This window comes from Nicotiana tabacum, chromosome 15 (assembly GCF_000715075.1).
Source record: "Nicotiana tabacum cultivar K326 chromosome 15, ASM71507v2, whole genome shotgun sequence".
NCBI classification, from domain to species: Eukaryota; Viridiplantae; Streptophyta; class Magnoliopsida; order Solanales; family Solanaceae; genus Nicotiana; species Nicotiana tabacum.
In genome coordinates this window covers 66,925,581-66,947,576 of record NC_134094.1, presented here as the reverse complement: position 1 = coordinate 66,947,576, position 21,996 = coordinate 66,925,581, and the positions used below count along the sequence as shown (strand labels likewise).

Genomic DNA, 21,996 nt, shown 5'->3' with positions numbered 1-21,996 from the left:
GCGAGACATCACATCGTCTCTAAATCTTCTTTACTATCTTAACTAGACCTCTCGATACCTAGAAACCATAGGCTGGAAGATATGCCACTGATGACGCCACTATAATTCCTGAATACTGAATCCCCACGCTTCTAGCCTTCTATCCGAAGTATGGACTATACACAACCTTCCGCATGTGAGTATCCCGTACGTTGTTCATCTTTACCTTACTTACCTTAAAATCTTACATCACATCTTCTATCTCTTTCATGACCTCTCTTCCACATAGGTATAATTCACATCCACGACTTGAAACTCTATTATAATACTTGCACCTCTGGTGCATACACAATCTGGTGGGAGCTTCATACTGACTTCTTATGAGGCTGGTACTCTTCTAACTGGCTTTCTCGTAGAGCCATTATAGAATATAGTTGTTGTACTATCTCTCTTGTGCTTCTGATATTAAGAGTGATCCTGCAATGTTCTCAATCATGATTTCTATAATTTTCTGGGTCCAATAATTAGACTCATGATTTACTTGGTTGATGCAACTCTTTAGTTTCCTCTTCCTTCTTATCAGCCTTTATGTAGGCTTAACTATCTTCCGATCCGCGGCTCATGGTATTAGTTATTACTTTAGACTTTCATGGACGCTATGGAACATCCATGATACAATCTTCTAACAACTCAATCCTTTGTCTATGACCTAGACTCAACTCTTTCTTTTAACTTATACCAGAGTCTTCTACGGCTGTATCATTGTCAACATATATACTGCATGGATAATACTCCGAAATATTGAGTGCGTTCATAACGTAACTAACTCTGGATCATTGCTCGAATAATTCCTTTCATTCCTTCTCAGCTTTCTTTAAATGTAAGCAATTACTTTTCTTGGCCGTTCTGCCACTTGCTGCATGAATACTTGGCTCATCTTAGTGCTCACACATATTGGAATTCTATACAACCCATATGATCTTGAATATCACTTTTTGATTTTTTTTTTTTTCTTCTCGTTCATTAGCCACGATAGGTGCCACTTTCTTATGGAGTGCATACAATGTTGTAGTGAGACTGTCTTTACAAGACCATTTCTTCTTCAAGTTACTATGTTTAGGTTGAAGCATTCTTCCTTATTTCCTCAGTTCATTGTAGCACTTAGGGAGGACCCTCTGACTCTTATAAAGCTGCGAGCTTATTACATTGTATACTCGACGGAATTTTTGATGTCCTTCCTTGCCTATAATTATCCATAGTTACTTACCTCTACGACCTTGTGCTTGTAGGGTTGCTCCCAGACTGATATTTCGACTATCTTTCCAGTGGTACTCTCTTTTATTTCCGTAACACTCATACGGTACCTTTAATTACCCCAACTCCTATCTAAAATTTTATTTTTCTTTTCAACAATTGTGATCTCGTATCTACGTGACTGAATTCCCTATGTTGGGGTTCAATATATTTATCTTGCACGATCTGTTGATTTATTTGTATCCTCTTGTCTAGCCATAACTAGACTCTTCCTGAATCAACTACTAACTACTCGTTGGTCCATTCTCATATCTATATTTCGCGTAATCTCTCTTGGGTTATATCCTTCGTCTTAATTTACCTCTTCCACTAGCTCCTTATTAATCAATAACATCCCGGGCAGGAACCCTTACTTCCTTTCCTTGATGTCGTGCTTACATAATGTTCTGGAATCGTAGCATATTTGTAGGATTTGGATAAATGCAATCTCGGTCCTTTCTCATTTTTATCGCATTCTTTCTTTACCATTCCATAGTTACTAGAAACACTTAATCCTGACTTAATGTCACATCACTCCATATTTCCCCCTTTAAGGGAGTACTAAGATTTGGTGCTACGACGATCTACCTATAGATGTTTTACCTCTTCCTCTTTGGTGTCTTTTCACATCATCGACGATCCTTACTCGCCTTGCGGTAATCCTTCTGTATCAAGGATAACGAAATTCTTTACTCACGAGGGTGATACCTAGTGTAACTGGCACACATAATCCCTTAAGCTTAACTTTGCACACATTGCTTGCTTTAGGGAAGCGTCTTCCTGAATGACCTTTAAAGGTTATTCTTCTGTCATCCATTCTATTATTGCCGGAACGCAATTTCTGAAATTCTCATAATGTCGATTATTATTAAATCACTCAATCCCTAATTCATGTTTAGTTTACCTTGTTCACCAGCCCATACAGATTTATATTACTCTGAGGTCTAACTTTTCCTTCTGGTAATCACGCTAGAGTCACAAACTTATTTCTCGAAATGAGGATATGACTTTATGGCCTATGCTCTTTTGTTGCCTCAAGACCTGTCACCTCTCATTTTTTTCCCTTGACTATAGACTCTGTATACTGTCATTTGTTTTTTGATCTACCGTTATCATCCATGTGTCACATCTTGCTCATAATACTTTATTAACTCTCTTCTTATTTCCCTGCTAACATTTCTGTCTATCACTTTATTCTGAAAACTTCAACAAGACATTCTTTTGCTTTTAGCTCCCCTTGCTCCATATATTGGCTCTTCAGGTTGCCTAACATTCTTTCTCTACTAGGGACGGGAGCCACACTAAGATAATATTTATCCCTTCCAAGCTTCCAGTGCCTATCTTTGTAGTACTCATATCTAGCTATACTATTTTAGAGATCTATTAGCACTTTTTCAATATCCTTCAGAAATGTAAACTAATGCAAACAATCCATCCACCATTTTGGGTTACTCTAACCCCAGCCGAATCCTGATATCCCGTCCTTCTCTTAAACCATATCTGTTAGCTCCCATAGGGCATAACTGAGATGGATGTGGCCGATTGTACATACATTTTTTATTGTTGAAGGTAACTCGAAATGCTTATATCTCTCTTCCTGAATGGTAAATAATGATAATCTTTACTAGCTGGGTACCTCGTACCCTTCTTCACCTTGTTTTTTTTACTTATTGAAACTTGTATCTACCTTCTGAATCTCTCCTTATCAAAATTCTTACACGTCTTAGTACACACATGATCTGCTGAAGACCTTACATTTACTCATCATAAGCATCATGCAAAAAGTCGAGTTCCTCTGACCCAACTCTTCCACGGCCACAGTCAATCTCTTACCAGCTGTCGTTTGGATGGAGGTATCATCTTATTATGAATAAAATAGGATTTAGGAGTTTAAATTCTTACAACTGAGCTCTACCACACGATCTAGAGTAAGAATAAAGAGTGATAGTCCTAAATACCATGTAGCCTCCTGCTTATAAGTGTGGTGCACAACACACCCATAAACAAGACTCTATTAGACACGACTTGTAGACTCCCTAGGACAGAACTGCTCTGATACCACTTTTGTCATGTCCCAAACCGATGGGCCGCGACGGGTACCCTGTACCTTACTCAACCGAGTACCAATGTAACATATCTTTTCGTATCATACTATTATAGAAAAATGAGATAGAAAGGCTGCCGTGAGATAACTAGAATAAAACATGAGGGAATACTCAACGTTTGACGACCCAACATGTAATACAAACTTATACATATGACATACGGACCTATAAGACCAAAATGATCACTCGTATACTGAACATATGCCGACTGTCACGACCCAAAACGATGGGCCACGACGAGTGCCCGAGTCCTACCTGTCGAACACCCTTAAGCATGCGACTAAGATATAAACATGAATAACATCTGTTGCATTACGAGAATAACATGCGTGAGGAAAACCTGTCCAAAAGACATATATACATATATGTGCGGAATACATAGGGCGCGCCGACAAGGCTGCTATAGACAACCATATATCCAAAATTGGAAGCCAGCAAGGCCACATACTATACAACTATACATAACTGTCTACAGACCTCTAATAGAAATACAACTGTACAAAGACGGGACTGAGCCACGTCATACCCATATATGTATACAAGCATATCATACCAAAATCAAAAGCAGCTCTGGATCAAGTGGAGCACGCCAACTCTCGCTGATCAAGGATCCTAAGAAGGGGGACCGTCAGCTTGCCTACCTGCACCTGCGAGCATGAAACGCAGGCCCTGGGAAATAGGGCATCAGTACGAATAATGTACTGATTATGTAAGGCATGAAAATCAGTACATAAAAAACATAGATAAAACATGGAATAAAGAAATCCACCTGTAAGTCTGAATAACTTTGTAAATTCTGCAACATTTATAATGTCATGCACGTGCGTATAAATGTCGTGTCATGCATAGGTATAGGTGTACATTACATCATCAAGCCTCTGAGGGCATTCCATTATATCGTCTCGGCCACTGTGGGCAACATCATCAACATATACCAACTGATCAGGTGGTGGTGCATATATAACGCCGTAATGTTTTTTTAATATATCATATACATATATATATGAGATATATATATATATATATATATATATATATATATATATATATATATATATATATATATATATATATATATATACGCGTATATAACGCCATCTGGTCATGGGTCAATGTACATGTATAAATGAATGAAATGCATGAAAATATGTTAATAATCTGAATATTCCTTTCGGATAAACTTTATCAACTGCGTATTATTCTGAGACCCATGAACAAAAGATATAATAATATGTCACATGTGGAATCAAGAACACAGAGACCCCTAGTATTTCTATGAATAGAGTCGTTTATCAAAACTGTGCGTTTGCTCGTTTCTTCTGTATAATTTGGATCATGCCAAAAAGAAAGAAAGGATAGCCTTAACATACCTGGAGTAGGGAAAGTCCGTATGATATTCCTGGAACAGGTTGCACCGTACTTCTTTAGAACCGTAAAATTTCACGTTTCTATGGTGCTAATAATTCCTGTTGGAATTGTTTGGTTGCAAGAAGTTTTGAAAACTTATAGGAATTGATAACATTCTGATTGTAGGAATTTTGTACGAAATTTCATTGCTAACTTTGCAAAAGGGAAGTGTCTTGTTAGAATGATGTGTTTTGGTTACTAACATTGCTAACTAAGAAAATATTAGAAGGGAGGTGTCTTGTTAGAATGATGTGTTTTGGTTACTAACGTTGCTAACTAAGAAAATATTAGAAGGGAGGTGTCTTGTTACTAACACATTATCTTGCCACCTAATTACAAATGACTAAGAGTCATATTCTTAGGAAGTGGCTTGCTGCCACGTAGGGGTGGGGTGGGAATTTTAAATCTTTATCCACTAATTTATTAATTAATTAGGTAATATCCCGCTACCCGATAATTAACCAATTACCCGCATAATTAAGAATTATCTCAAATTACTTAAAAATTCTACTTATTTTTTAATATACCTTATACATCATACTATCGATGTCATATGGTACCTTGTATGGTACTAGTTCGTAAATATCGGGTATTATAGCTCGCACCGTATTTTATCCCAAATCGACAACCCTCAACGAAACTCATTTTCTTTAATTCGTGTATCCATTATCCTTCATGGCACTAACTTATCGCTTGTTATAAATAGCATAAATATGTTAACCTCAAGATAATCTCATCCCCGAGTCTATGTCGATTAACTGAAGACGAAACTTTAACATATGAAAACGCGAGATGTAACATCCTTCCCTCCTTAGAAACATTTGTCCTCGAATGTTCAACTTCCCGGGATCTATATAACTTTGGCAGAGTTGCCTTCGTAACAATACTACTACCAACTCTTCCTGTAGAACTCAATAATTCAACGCTATATGGGACCACATTCATCAATAACGACAATGGCCTTACACGACCAATGACAATAACTAACACAAGAATCCATACACGTACCTTAAGGTTGTGATGTCTCAGTCGGACCCTGGAGGAGGAAATAAGTAGGGATATCTAGACTTCATGTCTTCCTCGGCCTCCTAAGTCATTTCTTCCACATTATTGTTTCTCCAAAGTACTTTTACCGAAGCTACATCTTTGGTTCTCAATCTCTGAACCTGTTTGTCTAATATAGCAATGGGAGTTTCTTCATATGATAGCTGCTCTGTGACCTGAATGTCGTCAACTGACATGATTCTGGAAGGATCTCCGATACATTTACGGAGCATAGACACATGAAAGACTGGATGTACAGATTCCAAGTCCGAAGGCAAGTCCAACTCATATGCTACCTGGCCTACCTTGCGTATGACCCTATATGGTCCAATGTACCGAGGGCTAAGTTTTCCTTTCTTGCCAAACCTCATGACACCTTTCATCGGTGATACCTTTAGGAATACCCAATCATCAATCTGAAACTCCAAGTCTCGCCGTCGATTATCCGCATAAGACTTCTGACGGCTTTGAGTTGCTAATAACCTTTCTTGTATAAGCTTAATTTTCTCGATTGCCTGTTGTACCAATTCTGGTCCTACTAACGTAATTTCCCCAACATCAAACCACCCTATAGGCGACCTACACTTACGTGTGTAAAGAGCTTTGTATGGAGCCATCTGAATACTGGAATGGTAGCCATTATTAAATGTGAACTCAATAAGCGGCAGATGATCATCCCAGCTACCCTTGAAGTCTATCACACAAGCTCGTAACATATCCTCAAGTGTCTGAATAGTACGCTCAGCGTGCCCATCTGTCTAGGGATGAAATATTGTACTAAGATTTACTTGAGTCCCCAATCCTTTTTGGAAGAACCTCCAGAAGTTAGCTGTAAATTGAGCTCCTCTATCCGAGATAATAGATACAGAGACACCATGCAGTCGTACTATCTCCTTAATATAAAGCCTTGCATAATGCTCTGCGGAATATGTAGTCCTAACGGGCAGAAAATGGGCTGATTTTGTAAGCCTGTCAACAATCACCCATATAGAATCGAACTTACGCTGGGTACGAGGTAAGACTACGATGAAATCCATATTAATTACTTCACATTTCCAAGTCGGAATCTCCATAGCCTGCAATAATCCACCGGGCTTTTGATGCTCAATCTTAACTTGCTGAAAGTTAGGGCACTGAGCAACAAACTCCGCTATATCCCTTTTCATTCCGTCCCACCAATATACCTCATTGATATCACGATACATATTTGTTGCTCCTGGATGGATAGAATAACGAGAATAGTGAGTTTCTCCCATAACCTCCCGACGCAGCCCTCCAACATTAGGGACATATAATCGTCCTCGATATCTGAGGACCCCATCTTTTGTAATTTCAAATGGTGTCTTCTCCTTCTGAGGGGTGGTATCCCTATAATGAAATAACACAGGATCCTCGTACTGGCATTCCTTCACTTCAGTTACTAACGAGGATGTTGCCGTATCCTGAATAGTAATTCCAATATCACCTGAGTCCAGTAATCGAACTACAAGACTAGCTAGCTAATGAATCTCATGGGCTATTCCCCTCTTCTCTGGCTATAAATATGATAGGCTACCCATAGATCTACGGCTGAGGGCATCGGCTACCACGTTCGCCTTCCCCGGATGGTATAAAATATCAATGTCATAATCTTTAAGTAGCTCCAACCACCTCCTTTGACATAAATTCAATTCCTTTTGCTTGAAGATATACTGGAGGCTCTTATGATCCGTATAGATATCAACATGAATGCTATACAAGTAGTGCCTCCACATATTTAGTGCATGAATCATTGTGGCTAACTCTAAATCGTGAGTCGGGTAATTCTTCTCGTGCTTTCTCAGTTGTCTAGAAGCATAAGCTACAACCTTACCATGCTGCATCAGTACACAACCCAACCCAACGCTCTAGGCGTCACAATAGATAACATACGCATCGGTCCCTTCTGGGAGCGTTAGAACCGGTGCAGAAGTCAATATTTCCTTCAATGCCTGGAAACTCCATTTGCAAGCATCAGTTCATTGAAACTTTGCTCCCTTCTAAGTCAACTTTATCAAAGGTGCTGAAAGGGAAGAAAATCCCATTACAAATCTCCTGTAATAACCTGCCAAATCGAGAAAGCTATGAACCTCCGTCGGTGTCGTGGGTCTAGGCCAAGTCTTTACTACCTCAATCTTTTGTGTATCAACCCAGATACCTTTACTCGAAATGATATGCCCAAGGAAAGCTACAGAGTTCAACCAGAATTCACATTTAGAGAATTTTGCATACAACTTCCCCTTTTGTAGAACTCTGAGCACAGTACGCAAATGATCTGCATGCTCAGCCTCTGAACTAGAATACACCAATATATCGTCAATAAATACAATTACGAACAGATCTAAAAAGGGCCTGAACACACAGTTCATCAAATCCATGAATACTGCTGGGGCATAAGTCAAACCAAACGACATAACACGAAACTCAAAGTGCCCGTATCTGGGTCCTGAATGCTGTCTTCGGAATATCTTCCTCCTTAACCCTTACCTGATGGGACCCGGACCTCAAGTCTATCTTTGAAAAACACTTGGCACCTTGCAACTGATCAAATAAATCATCAATCCTCGGGAGCGGGTACTTATTCTTGATCGTCACCTTATTCAACTGTCTATAATCAATACACATCCGTAAGGAACCATCTTTCTTCCTCACAAATAACACAGGTGCTCCTCACGGTGATGTACTAGGTCTAATAAAGCCTTTTTCAAGCAAGTCCTTTAGTTGTTCCTTCAACTCTTTCAGCTCTACGGGGGCCATTCTATAGGGAGGAATAGATATTGGATGAGTATCCGGTAGTAGGTCAATAGCAAACTCAATTTCTCGCTCTGGCGAAAGACCCGGAAGTTCATCAGGAAAAACATCGGGAAACTCATTAACCACAGGGATGGACTGAATGGTTGGTGACCACATCCTGAACCCGAACTAAGTGATAAATGTAGCCCTTTCTGATCATCTTCCTTGCCTTGAGATAGGAAATAAATCTACCTCTCGGCGACGCCGTATTACCTTTCCACTCCAAAACGGGCTCCCCTGGAAATTGAAATCGGACTATCTTTGATCTACAATCAACGTTGTCATGACAAGAAGCCAACCAATCCATACCCATTATAACATCAAATTCTACCATATCTAACTCGATTAGGTCCGCTACGGTAGATCGACTATGAACCACTATTATACAACCCATATATACTCAGCTTAGCTACCACTGAGTCCCCGACAGTTGTAGATACCTCAAAAGGTTTAACCAATTTAGGCTTTATTCCAAACTTACTAGCAACCAATGGAGTAACATATGATAAGGTGGAACCTGGGTTAATCAGTGCATATACATCATATGAGAAGACTGATAATATACCTGTAACAACATAAGGCGATGACTCTAGATCCTGTCATCCTGCCAACGCATAAATGTGGTTCTGAGGACCGCTCGAGCTAGATGCTCCGCCTCTGCCTCTACCACGACTCATTGGTGCTTGTGAACCTTGCCCAGGGGGCGTACTGATAATGACAAACCAGCTACAGATCTCGCTGGCTGAGCTATGCTTGCATCACCTCTCGTCGGACAATCCCTCATAACGTGGCCCGGATAACCACAAGTATAACAAACACCTAACCCCATACGGCACTGCCCGGCATGCTACTTACCACATTGAGCACGTCGTGGCAAGGGCAGCCTCATCTGACTTGACTCACCCCTATACTGAGAACTTGAGGCCATGAAATTCTGACCAGACCTTGAATATGTGGAACGATCAAATCTCTTACCGCCAAACTGAGGGGGCACGCTAGCCGATGGCTGGGCTGGATACCTCGGGTATTGTGGTCACTAACCACCTTGAAACTCACCAGAAGGACCTGAAGACCTCGCTCTCTTATTCTGGGCCCTATCATGCTCATGATCCATCCTTTGCTTTTGCTTACGCTCCTCTACACCCTGAACGTATGCCTGAATACGAGAAATATCCATGTCTGGCTAAAGTGAGACAGACATACAATTGTTAAGCAAGTGCGGTTCTAACCCCAAGGTTGGTGAACCCGATCCTCCATCTTAGATACAATAGTGGGAGCATACCTAGCCAACGAATCAAACTAAAAACTGTATTCTCGAACACTCATGTTACCCTGCCGAAGGGTCAAGAACCTATCAACTCTGGCCCGTCTAATCTCTGGTGGCAGATAATGACAAAGAAAAGCTTCTGTAAACTCCTGCCATACTGCTGGAGGGGCATCCTCACCTCTGGACAATTCCCAAGACTCGTACCAATTAACTGCAACATCTTGGAGTCTATAGGAAGCTAGCTCAACTGACTCAGTCGCAGTGGCCTTCATTACCCTCAACGTCCTCTACATTCTATCAATAAATACCTAAGGGTCCTCGTTTGGATCTGCCCCCGTGAATACCGGAGGGTCTAAATTAATAAAATCACGAACCCTCGCACTGACGGACCTATCTGCATGACCAATACCTACTTCCTGATGTCGAGCTTGTGCGGCTACTAATCGAGTTATTAACTGAATAGCATCCCTCATCTCCTGACCCGGTGCATCCGGTTGAGGGGCTGAACGTCCATGAGCGGGCGCTGGAGCTGGTGCCCTCGGAGCTCTCCTGGAGAGGGCGAGGTATGTGAAGTCTGAGATGGAATCTCACTATGAGACTCTCTCCGAGCCCTGATAACTCGTGGCGCTTGACTAGTAATATCACCAGCCACGGACTTTCCCTTCTGGGTGGCTGTAGTCTTTGGAGACATCACTGAAAATATAACATATCGTTAGGAACATATCATCGGGGTAAGTGATTCTAACTGGGATTTGGTTAATATACATGAATATATCATTGTTTTCATCATTTAATTAGTATTTTGAGATGGAAATTTAGGGAAAATTATAGGAATTTCATAAAACGAATTTTTGGGATTTGAATGTCGATTAGGAGTCGGATTGGAGTGAAACTAGGTGGTTGGACTCGTAATTGAATGGGTTGTCGGACTTTGTGAGTTTCGTCGAATTTTGAGACGTGGGCCCCACTGCCGACTTTTCGAGCGGAGTTGGGAATTTTTATAAATTGTTAAATTGTAAGTATTGGAGTAAATTGTGATTAATTTGCACGTTGTTTGAATAGATACAAATCATTTGGCTTGAGTTGAGGAGATAGGAAGGCGTATGGAGGTTGATATGCGCGGAATGGAATTTCTGGAGTATTGCTTATCTTACTCGGCATTGGATTCGGCTTGTTCGAGGTAAGTAACATTTCTAAACATTGTTCCGAGGGTATAAATTCCTGAATTATGTGTTATGTGGATTGTATGAAGGTGATGCACATGCTAGGTGATGGGCGTGTGGGCGTGCACCATAGAAATTGTGACTTAAATAAATTTTGTGGAGTTGTAAAATTAAAGAATCATTTTATTACCCGAATATTCTCCACGTGTTAGAGAAATTGAGCCGAGGCTCGTATTAAAGATCATGTTTAGGCTACGTGCCGATATTTTGGGACCCATATGGTCGTGTTGTTGTTGAACTAATTATTTAAAATGTACATTTCATACTCAGTCATATTCATCCATTGTGAGGATATTTATGGGATCGAGCTGCGCGCCACATCAGGCCATATTGGCTTTATATTTATTATTATATAAATCGAGGCTACCCGCCTGCAGCAGTCCATATCGGTTTTATTATTATATGGATCGGGGTTGCCTACCTGCAGCAGGCCATATCGGCTTTATTATTATATGGATCGTGGCTGGCTGACTGCAACAGGCCATATCGACTTTATTATTATATGGATCGGGGCTTCCCGCCTACAGCAATCCATATCTGCTTTATATCACGCTTGGGCTGAAGGAGCCCCTCCGGAGTCTGCACCCCCCCCACAATGAGCGTACATGATTTATATTCGAGATGGACTTCCCAGGGAATGGACTTGCCTTATTTATATATATTTGGGATGTACTTCCCAGGGTATGGACTTGCCTTATTTATTTATAATTGTGATGAATTTCCCTGGACATGAATCTTGTCCGGGTCATTTACATTTGGGGATAAATTTACCCTGGGCTGGATTAGCCTTATACAGTACTGAGTGACCGACTGTCAGTCGATGTGTACATATATATGGAATGGATCTTCCCTGGGCTGGATTGGCCGTATACAGTACTGAGTGATTGAGTATTTTGAGATTTGAGTATACGAGGTTTCCACTGAAGTGCATCACATATAGTATGTACATTTGCATGTAGATGTAAATATGTCAAATTCCTCATATCAGTCAGAATTGAGCTATTTTATTTGCACTGAGCTTAACTGTTGTACGTGAAAGCATGCCTACATTTATGTACTGTTATTTTTATATTGGACTATACCTGTTGAGCTCGTCACTACTTTCAGCCCAAAGGTTAGTCTTGTTACTTATTGAGTACATGGGGTCGGTTGTACTCTTCCTACACTTCTACACCTTGTGTGCAGATTTCGGATGCTAATGTAGCTGCATACGGCGAGAGCTGGATCTGAAGATGTACCTGCGTTCCAGTCATTATTGCTTCTTGTTCATGGTAGTTTGAGAATTTTCAATTTGTTCATGTATATTTCATACACATGACGTACTTTTATTTCACACCAGCTTTGTAATTTCTAATCTTAGAAGCTCATGATTGGTACTACCAGTCCTTGGGGAGTGTATTAGAGTCAGTTAAAAATTAATTGAATCGGATTGTGTTTATTTGGCTTACCTAGCGGGTGAGATTAGGTGCCATCACGGCTAGTTGGATTTTGGGTCGTGACAGCAGGTGCGTCGGTTGAAGAGCAGAAGAGGTTATAGAGGTTCCAGAAGTATCATTCTCCTCATTTTAGTGGCGGGGATTTTGAGGATGCGCATGGTTTCTTGGATTAATGTCACTGCATTCTTCGTACTATGGGCTGGGTGGAGTCGCGGGGCCGAACGTACTACCTTTTAGTTAACGGGACCGACATATAAATGGTGGAAGACTTATGAGGCGAGTAGGCTAGCTGGCGCAGCACCACTTACTTGGTCCTAGTTCTCTGGTCTTTTCTTGAGGGAGTTTATTCCACAAATCTGCAGGGACGAGTTGCTTATCCAGTTTGAGCAGTTACGCCAAGGGAGTATGACTATGTCTGAGTATACTCTGAGGTTTATAGAGTTATGTCATCATGCACCTGATTTGCTTTCCACTATTAGAGAGAGAGAGTGTAGATTTATTGAGGGACTCACATACAGCCTCAGATTTGGGATGGCACAGGAGTTGGAGACTGAGACTCCATTCATCAGGTTATGGATTTTGCTAGGAGGTTGGAACGTATCCGCGGGCTGGAGAGGGAGGATAGGGAGGCTAAGAAGCCTCGTGGATCTAGAGGATTTACTGCTTTCTATTTTGCGGCCAAGACCCGCCATAGTAGAGGTTTTGCCAGTCGACCAGTTCTGCCCGCACTTCAGGTCTCATATGATGCTCCAACTAGCCATGGATTTCAGAGAACTTGTACCGGGTAGCCATCCTTTAGTGCACCTTCTGTACGAGGTTTTTAAAGTGATTACTTCAGTCATCCCGGGAAGACTCAGATCCAGCAACCACATCGGCAAAGAGGTTGTTTTGAGTGTGGGGATACAAGGAACTTGGTGAGATATTGTCCCAGACTCTAAACGACTGTACCTCAGCAGGGTACAGACTGTACCTCAGCAGGGTACTCAGACTATGGTTTTCGCTCCAGTTGCTACTCCACCTGCACAGTCAGCTATAGGTGGAGGACATATAGCTAGAGGACTACCTAAAAGGGGAGGCCAGGCCCATTGTTATTCTTTCCCTGATAGGACTGAGGCAGTTGCATAGATTCTTTTATTACAGGTATTGTTCCGGTCTCTCATAGAGATGTATCAATTTTATTTGATCCAGGTTCGATTTATTTGTATGTGTCATCCTACTTTGCTTCATATTTGGATATGTCTTGTGATTCTCTAGATACTCCTATTTATATGTCTATGCCCGTTGGAGACTCTATTGTGGTGGATTGTGTCAATCATTATTGTTTGGGCACTATTAGGGGTTATGAGACTAGGGTTGATCTTCTGTTACTTAATATGGTGGATCTTGAAGTGATCTTGGACAAGGATTAGTATGGCTAGGATTGAGATCTGTGCTAGATGGTGTCTAGACTTGCGGTACTTCTATATCATTGCTGACTCAACATGGCAGTATCAGAGAGACGCAAGAAACGGCTTCGGATTTGTAGAAGGTCCCTTCAGAATGAGCATTTTGGAATGACTTACCTTCGGGTTTGGCAGTCTTCATTACTTGGTTAAGTTAGAGGGAAATAAGTTCTGAGGATTTGATTATGTGCAAATGGGTTCCGAAGATTTTGGAATAGTTTCGCCACGAATTGCGGTTGATGTACTCTACAGGCATGTGGAATTCATTACCTGTTGTGATTTTGTTCCACGTAATTGAGTTAGTGAAAGGTTTGCAGTTTATGGGATGTATATCCTACTTGTGATTCAGAGTTGAGAATGGGGTCCTCATTTTTTCATACGATAGCATGATAAAGTGGTGCACCGTATGGGATTGAGATTTCATAGGCAAGGTTGAAGTTCGCTTTTGAAAAAAAGGTCATGAGTTCTAGACGGTATGGGAGATTTCAGATGTTAGAGGATGTTAGTACAACCTTGTATCGCCTGAGAAGGGTGTGCGTGTTAGGAAACGCATTGTGTTTATAACTTGCGGATGCTTGACTCATATTATGATAATCGCCTAGATGTTGACTATTGATGTTCAGGTTTTGCTACATGGCGCAGAGGATTATGTGAGTATTTTCTGTGAGATGATTGTATATGAGTGATTGTCAGTTACTGAGTGGTGAAGTTGGGATCGAATATGGAGATTCCTATATTCTTGAGGTTTAGAGGCTAGATGTTTTCATAGGGAGACTATTCCTTGCTTGTGGACTGTGAAGATATGTTAAGGGTTAGACAGCTAATGGGGTGTGTTATGGATAGGTTACTATAGACTTTTGGAAGGTTGTTTACCTATTTTAGGATGATCCGGATTGATTTGGGGGCCCATTAGTAGGCCTAATGAGAATGTGTATCCGACATCGAATCGGGTTGCTCACTCTTGCGCATCAGTTAATTTGGGTGTATCATCGAGCGGAAAGGATGTTATTTGTATCTTAATTTGTTTCATATGTTTCTTTCTTATGCTATGACAGGTTTGTGAGACTACGTGGCTATTCACATGTATGGTGCGGCTCTGTCCATTCTTGGTGGCGAGATTTGGAGCGAGGTGGCTCTTGGAATGTTGAGTTGCTTATGGCACCTTTGTCATGCTTTCCCCATTGGTAGTATATTGTGCTATCTATTTCTCTATGGTTATGGTCATGAGTTTCGCGTGTTTTCTTTTGATAAACATGTGGTTGTTGATTGTGAGCATTATGGCTCGATGGATATTTTGTGTGGATAGGTATGTTTGGACCGGGCTACGTGCTGCAGTAGGGTTATGTTAGGATGAGATTCTTTGTGGTTATTTTGCGTGTTTTGCTTCTCCCTTGTGGGATGGATTCATAGTATGGTACCATTGGGGGTTGTACCTGTTGGACTTGCTGGATAGTCCTCTCATTTGGTTTTTTTTCCATCTTCAGATATATTCGAGTTGTTGCTTGTTGGGTACGGATTGCGTCGTATGTGACTAGGTGGCATTTTGTTACACCCATGTTTCCGTACGTAAGGTACGTCGTAAGTCAATTAATGTAAGCTCAAAAATGAGATCATCTTTGAAAGTACATAAAGTAAGTTAATCATGTTACCTTGGAGGTTACAAATATTTATGATCATGAACTGCAAGTACCAAGAGGGTTGGAAGGTTTAGAAGCTAAATGAATCGAAGAAAATAAGTTTCGTCGGAAGTCGGCAAGTTGGGAATATTATAACATGTACATTTGGGGTGATTGTAACACTCCAAAAAATTTCAAAGTTCTTAAGTATAAAAACCCCAATTTTTTGGCAGAAAGTGCGTTTATGCGGTCCATTATGCGACCGCATAATCACTCTACGGGCCGCATAATGGCCGCAAAAGTGAGCAGGCGAGGGCCATTCTGGAAGCAGCTATGCGGTCGACTATGCGACTGCATAACTGTTATGCGGTGCATTATGCGACCGCATAACAGTTATGCGGACCGCATAGTGACCGCATACACAGACAGTTCTTTTGGCTATTTTGTAAATAATTATGCGACCGATATGCAGTCCGCATATGCGATCACATACCTTGTCCCGGAGCTCCATTTTTGGGTTTTTAAAACCCGACCTTATTTCGTTAAATACACTCTTTAGGCCATTTTTGAGCTATAATCTGATATTTTAGAGCGAGAGAGAGTGCCCTAGAGTGAGAAGGTGCTCCTCAATAATTTATTCTTCAATTCTTGCTCAAGTTTTGGAAGATTAAGAAGGGAAACTCACTAGGTCTTCATCCTAGAGGTAAGATTCCACACCCTAACCCTCAATTTCGAATTTTGTCTAGAAATGGGTAATTAGCAAGGAAATTGTTGGGCATGAGAGTTGTTTATTTTACATGCATGTGATATCAAGGGGTGTAGGAAGATTGTTGAACTAAGCATGGTAAAGATTGGGTTGTGGGATGATGGAATCCTCCATAAAAGGGCCTTGAAACCTTATACACACCTAGTGTTTGATAAAATGCCCAAATAAGCTAGAACTATGATCATCTTCCTAATTTTGGTGCAATTTGTATATTTCTAAAATAGATTGAAGTTGCTAAGAATTCCGGAACATTTAGAGTGTAAGGAAGCTCAAGTGAGGTATGTTGGCTAAACTCTTCTCTTAGAATTGAATCCCACGATATTCATATAAATTGTGTAAGTCCCGAGTGATTCATTATGAAACTGGCTATTCCGAGTAAGATTGGGTTGAAAGATATATGTTCAACAAGCATCCCAAATGCTTTATTCATGTTATGTTACCAATTGAGGATGTGTTAAAATATGGGTTGTGCATTAATAATGTTTCGACTTTAAGTCAAGTTCAAATGAAGGCTATTATGCCAAATTTTGTGAAATATCTCTATGTGCATTAGACTCTAAATTGCTCACATGTGTACTACACACCTTGATTTGAATTGTATTTGTTGTTGATGAAAATAATGATATTTGAAATTGATAAGGTGAGCATGAAATACTGAACATGGCCAACGTGCCAAGAATGATCTTATAATTATGGCCATTAGTGCCAATGAAATGAAAAGATGTGAAAGTAATATGAAATGCGATGATTGATATAGAAAGGTTGATGTCTCAAATAAGACAGCCTAGCCGGTCGGGTCATGATCGGGCACCATGCCACACACATGGTGGTGATTGTGCTGGAAATTGTAATTGAAATTGTGATTGTGGTCGATGTCCCTAATGGATAGCCTAGCCGATCGGGTCGTGATCGGACTCCGTGTTAAAGACGGTGGTATTAATATTGAGAGAAATTATGGTTGAAGTCTCTACTGAGATGGCCTAGCCGATCGGGTCGTGATCGGACTCTATGCTAAGAGTACGGTGGTACTGGTTTTGTGAATAATGGTATTGTGAATAATGGTATTGTGGACAATGGTATATCGATACAAAAAATCTCCCAATGTGAGATATGGAAATTAATTTGAACACTATCTTGATCCTAAATTGAGATTTGATGTTGATTAAGGCTTTTATTGATATTATGATAATCTTGTTTGTATTATTTATCATTCTATTGAGAGGGTGTTTAGTTATACATACTAGTGCTATTCGACGATACTAACGTCCCTTTTGCCGGGGGCGCTGCATCTCTAAATGGATGCAGGTGGTTTCACAACAGGAGATATTGATCAGTGATAGCAGTACACCTTCTTCCCAGCTGACTTAGTGAGCCCCACTTCATCCCGGGGTCATGTATCTTTTGTACTTTGTGTATTCGGCTTGAAGTATAGCCGGGGCCTTGTTGCCGGCATTATCATTGTACTCTTCTTTATCTATAGAGGCTCCGTAGACATAGTGTGGGTTGTGTATTGGTGCTGGGGAAAGACAAACTATGTTATGTTATGGTTGTATTACTTGTCCATTTGAGACTTTAATAGTGATAAAACTATTGGAAATGAATTGGTATTGTATACATGAACACATTTTCGTCTAATTAATGAAAATATGTATTATCTCTATTCGTGGATGAGTTTGGGTAGAATGAAATCTAACAGGCTTGCTCGGTCGTGTTCACTCGGTTGGGCACCGATCGCGCTCCTCGGTTTTGGGGCGTGACAGTGATACTAGGGTGCTTAATATGATAATGAGGTTATGTTATGAGTTATTTTAGTCATATGATAGTCGTGTGTTATTTTTTGAAGTCAAGCGAGTTGTGGAACAAAAGTTGGCAAAGGTCATCACAAGTTACATTCATAAATATGCTGAAAGTCATGTCAAATATAGCAGAGCTTTTCTCCCAATATACTTGGAAATCCACCTATCAAATTGAAGATGTACGAGTCTAGTTTCTAACGCATTAAACCGTTCATCGATATGACATCGGAGTATAGCGATATTCGAGTTTTCGCGAGACCGCACAAGCAGCTCCCAATGGGACACACTTAGGCGATGGACGACCCTTGAACATTTTAAAAGGGTTGGACGACTCATTTTTGGTCATTTTCGACCAAGGACAGTTCCCAAACTCTCTCAACACCTCTCTAGCAGTTCTCTAAGGTTCCAAGTTGAATCCAAGGTGGTTTTACCTAGACCTAACCTCAAAAGTTAGCCTGAGTGAAGAAAAGAGTCTTTATGGTGTTGTGATGCCATTAAGGGTGCTTGTAAGCTAAGTGAAGCTTTGGATATTGGTGACTGGCTTATATGGATATTGGTGACGGGATCACGCATGGGTATATGTATGGTGAGTTTATACAATGATTTGATGTCTTTGGAACAACTCCTGGCACGTTCGAGGACGAACGTTTGTTTAAAAGAGAGAGAACGTAATGACCGGACTGGTCGTTTCGAGCTTTGGTATTTCGTTCAGCAGTTTGAGGTCTTGAATATCTTTATATGAGGTATTAATACTTGCATACGTGGTTGGTTTGGTTTCGGGAAGATTTCAGAGTGATTTGGAACACTTAGTTCTTAACTTGGAAGCTTAAGTTGGAAGTGTTGACCAAGTTTGACTTTTGCGTAATTGACCGTGCATCGAAGTTTGATGGTTTCGTGAAGTCCGGATAATTACTTTGGACTTAGACATATACTCGGATTTGATTTCTAGTGTTCCTAGATGATTTTGAGGCTAATTTTCGAAAGTTAGAAGTTTGATGGCTTGGAGAGTTGATAGGTTTGACCCATAGTTGACTTTGTGATTATCGATATCCGTTTGGGATTCCAAGCCTTGGAATAGGTTTGTATGGTAATTTATGACTTGTGTTGTAAATTTTGAGGTCATTCCGAGTTGGTTAGGCATGTTCAGCGTAATTTTGGAATTCAGGAATTTGAAATAGTTCATTAAGCTTGAATTGGTGTGCGCTTCGTGGTTTTGATATTATTTTATGTGATTTGAGGACTCGAGTAGGTCCATGCTATGTTTAGGAATTGGTTGGTATGATTAGACGGGGTCCCGGGGTCCTCGGGTGCAATTCGGATGGGTTTCAAACCATTTCCCCTTTGTTTTGAATCAGTTGTCTTCTGGTGTTCTGGTGTTAATCGTGATCGCAGAAGGGTTATCACGATCGCGTAGTGTGTTTGGTGGCTATCACCCTTATGTTCTTCGCGTTCGCGTTGTTGAGGTCACAATTGCGGTCACTACGGAGCTGAAGCTTCGCGTTTGCGATTGTTAGTCGCTATCGCGTAGGGATTATGTCAGGCATGGGAAGTCAGGTGGTTTGTTCTTCGTGTTCGCGTATAGGTGTCGCGTTCACATTATCTTAGGTGATTGATGAATTGCGATCGCGTCCATATAGTCACGTCAACGTAGTGTCTTTTGAGGCTTTCACGCCTCCTTTTTCCCGAGGGATAGGGAGTTTTTCCAATTAAAGTAACATTATTCGAAATGAGATTATTTATTTAATTCAGAGTCACCATTTGGAAAAATTATGATGGTGTCCCAAGTCACCGGTTTATTTTAAAATCCCAAATCGAGGAAATTGACTCTATTTATGGTCCGCGAATACAGAAGATCGGGTAAGGAATTCTGCTAACCCAGGAGAAGGTGTGAGGTACTCCCGAGTTCCGTAGTTTTAGCACGGTCGCTTAACAATTAATACGTGGCGTAAATATCTGAATTATTACATGTTTTAGAACCTTTTGTGCATTACCGCTTTTAATTATTTTAAACAATTATGGAGTTTATTTAAACCAGTCGCGGTATCGCACACTTATTATTTTTGTACACATCGCAAATCACGCCACGTGAAACGCACCCGTGATTCACAACATGTTTATTTTAATTATTATTTAAAGTTGTGGTCGAGTCGCGTGAAACGCGCACTCGAATTGGGATTTACGTATCGTGATCATGCCACAGGAACTGTACCCATGGCCACGATGATTTATTATTAATTGCGCCTAAAGCAAACTACGATGTTTAAAGGTTAATATTCTAAACTAACTTTGAGATTATTTGTGAGACTAAGTTATGGAAGATTATTGTGGGAGAGGTGATGTGAATTAATTAACACAAAATTATAAAAAATGCTAAAAATTAGAGTTAATGTTGCGACTCCATAATTTATTCTATAAAGCTTATGAACGTGACTAATTAGAAGAATAAGGCATGAAAAATATTTTAAGCTTAAAACTCTCTTAATTTCTAGCTAACAAATTGACATGCCACTTGAAACCAAATGGCCAGAATCCTTACTAGCCATAAATCTCTTAGGCAAAATTAAACCCAAACCTCATCTTTAGTTTTAGCCCAATTCGATTTCCTTTCTTAAAAGACCAGTAACACCCAACATCCAGAATAATTCATGAATCTAACCTTTTGTTTTGAATGCTACTAATTTACAATTACTATTGAAATCAGATTCTATAATTCACGTTTTCCCCAGATCTGCTTTCCTCCCTCTCTCGTTTCTATTTTTATTGTTTGTTTCTTCCTAGATCTACACCTTTCACGGTATTCATCCTTGTTTTCCACATGCTTTCACCCAAATTAAAATCAAATACACATTCATGGCACATTAAAGCAGCAGAAATCTTAACTTTGGCAGATATGAAATAGTTAACAGGAATTCGATCGATTGTCAATCATTCAACGAATATATAATACAAGGAATTTGAGAACTGACCTAGATGAACAGTGAAATCACTAACAGATTGGCCAAATAAAGGCGAAATTCAAACCAAACAGAGCTCAGTACGGTTGCAGCAACAAACGGCGACTCTAATAGCTTAAATATCCTTCGAACTCCCAGAATATATATACCAGATGAATAGAGATTGAAGTAATTCTGAATTCCCCTCTTTTGTTGTTTTGTTTTCCATTTTCATGAAGCTTTTGTTTTAGAATTTGAGATGCAATTTTCGAATCTAGAATTTTTATTTATTTTTTAGATTTTTGTATAAGTAAAAGGGATAGTGAGGTGGGAGATGAGTGAATAACAAGAGAGAATGATGGTGTGTGGATGCAGATGAGAGAGTGAGAGATCAGAGAACGTGTTGGGGGTTTTGGAATTGAAAGGCAGCTAGGATTTTTTTTTTCTAGGAGGGGGTCCGTTCTCTTTTGAGAATAGGGAATGGGTCGTTTTTAGTGAGTGAGGGGGAGGAAACGACGTAGTTTTGCTGTTAAACTACGTCGTTTGATGGCCTGGGAGGAAGGGTTATTGGACCGGGTCATGGGATTGGGCTGAGGTGCAGAAGGGGCGAGCTAGGAATGGATATTGGGCTATTTGCTGGTGAAATTCACCTGGGCCACTGGAAATTAACCCAATTTCGGGCAGCCCTCTTTCCCTCTTTGTTAAAATTCACATTTTGGCCAATTAAGCAAATAAATTTTATTTTAATCATGCTTTTAACCTATGATTAATTACTAAAAGCAATTAACACCCTAAATGAAAGATAAAATATTTTTTTTTATGGTTTTTATGATTTAAAACATTTCTAAATATGCATGAACAATGCGAATAAATGCAAA

General features: G+C 40.2%; 1 long non-coding RNA gene across 1 annotated transcript; it reads right to left on the bottom strand.

The window, feature by feature from the left end:
* Positions 1-3,665: 3,665 nt before the first annotated feature.
* On the bottom strand, positions 3,666-21,611 carry LOC142169452 (uncharacterized). Its single transcript, XR_012699284.1, has 2 exons — positions 21,152-21,611; positions 3,666-4,046 (listed from the first exon to the last, which is right to left on the bottom strand). It is a non-coding gene; the product is annotated as an uncharacterized LOC142169452 (long non-coding RNA).
* Between the last annotated feature and the right edge of the window lie 385 nt (positions 21,612-21,996).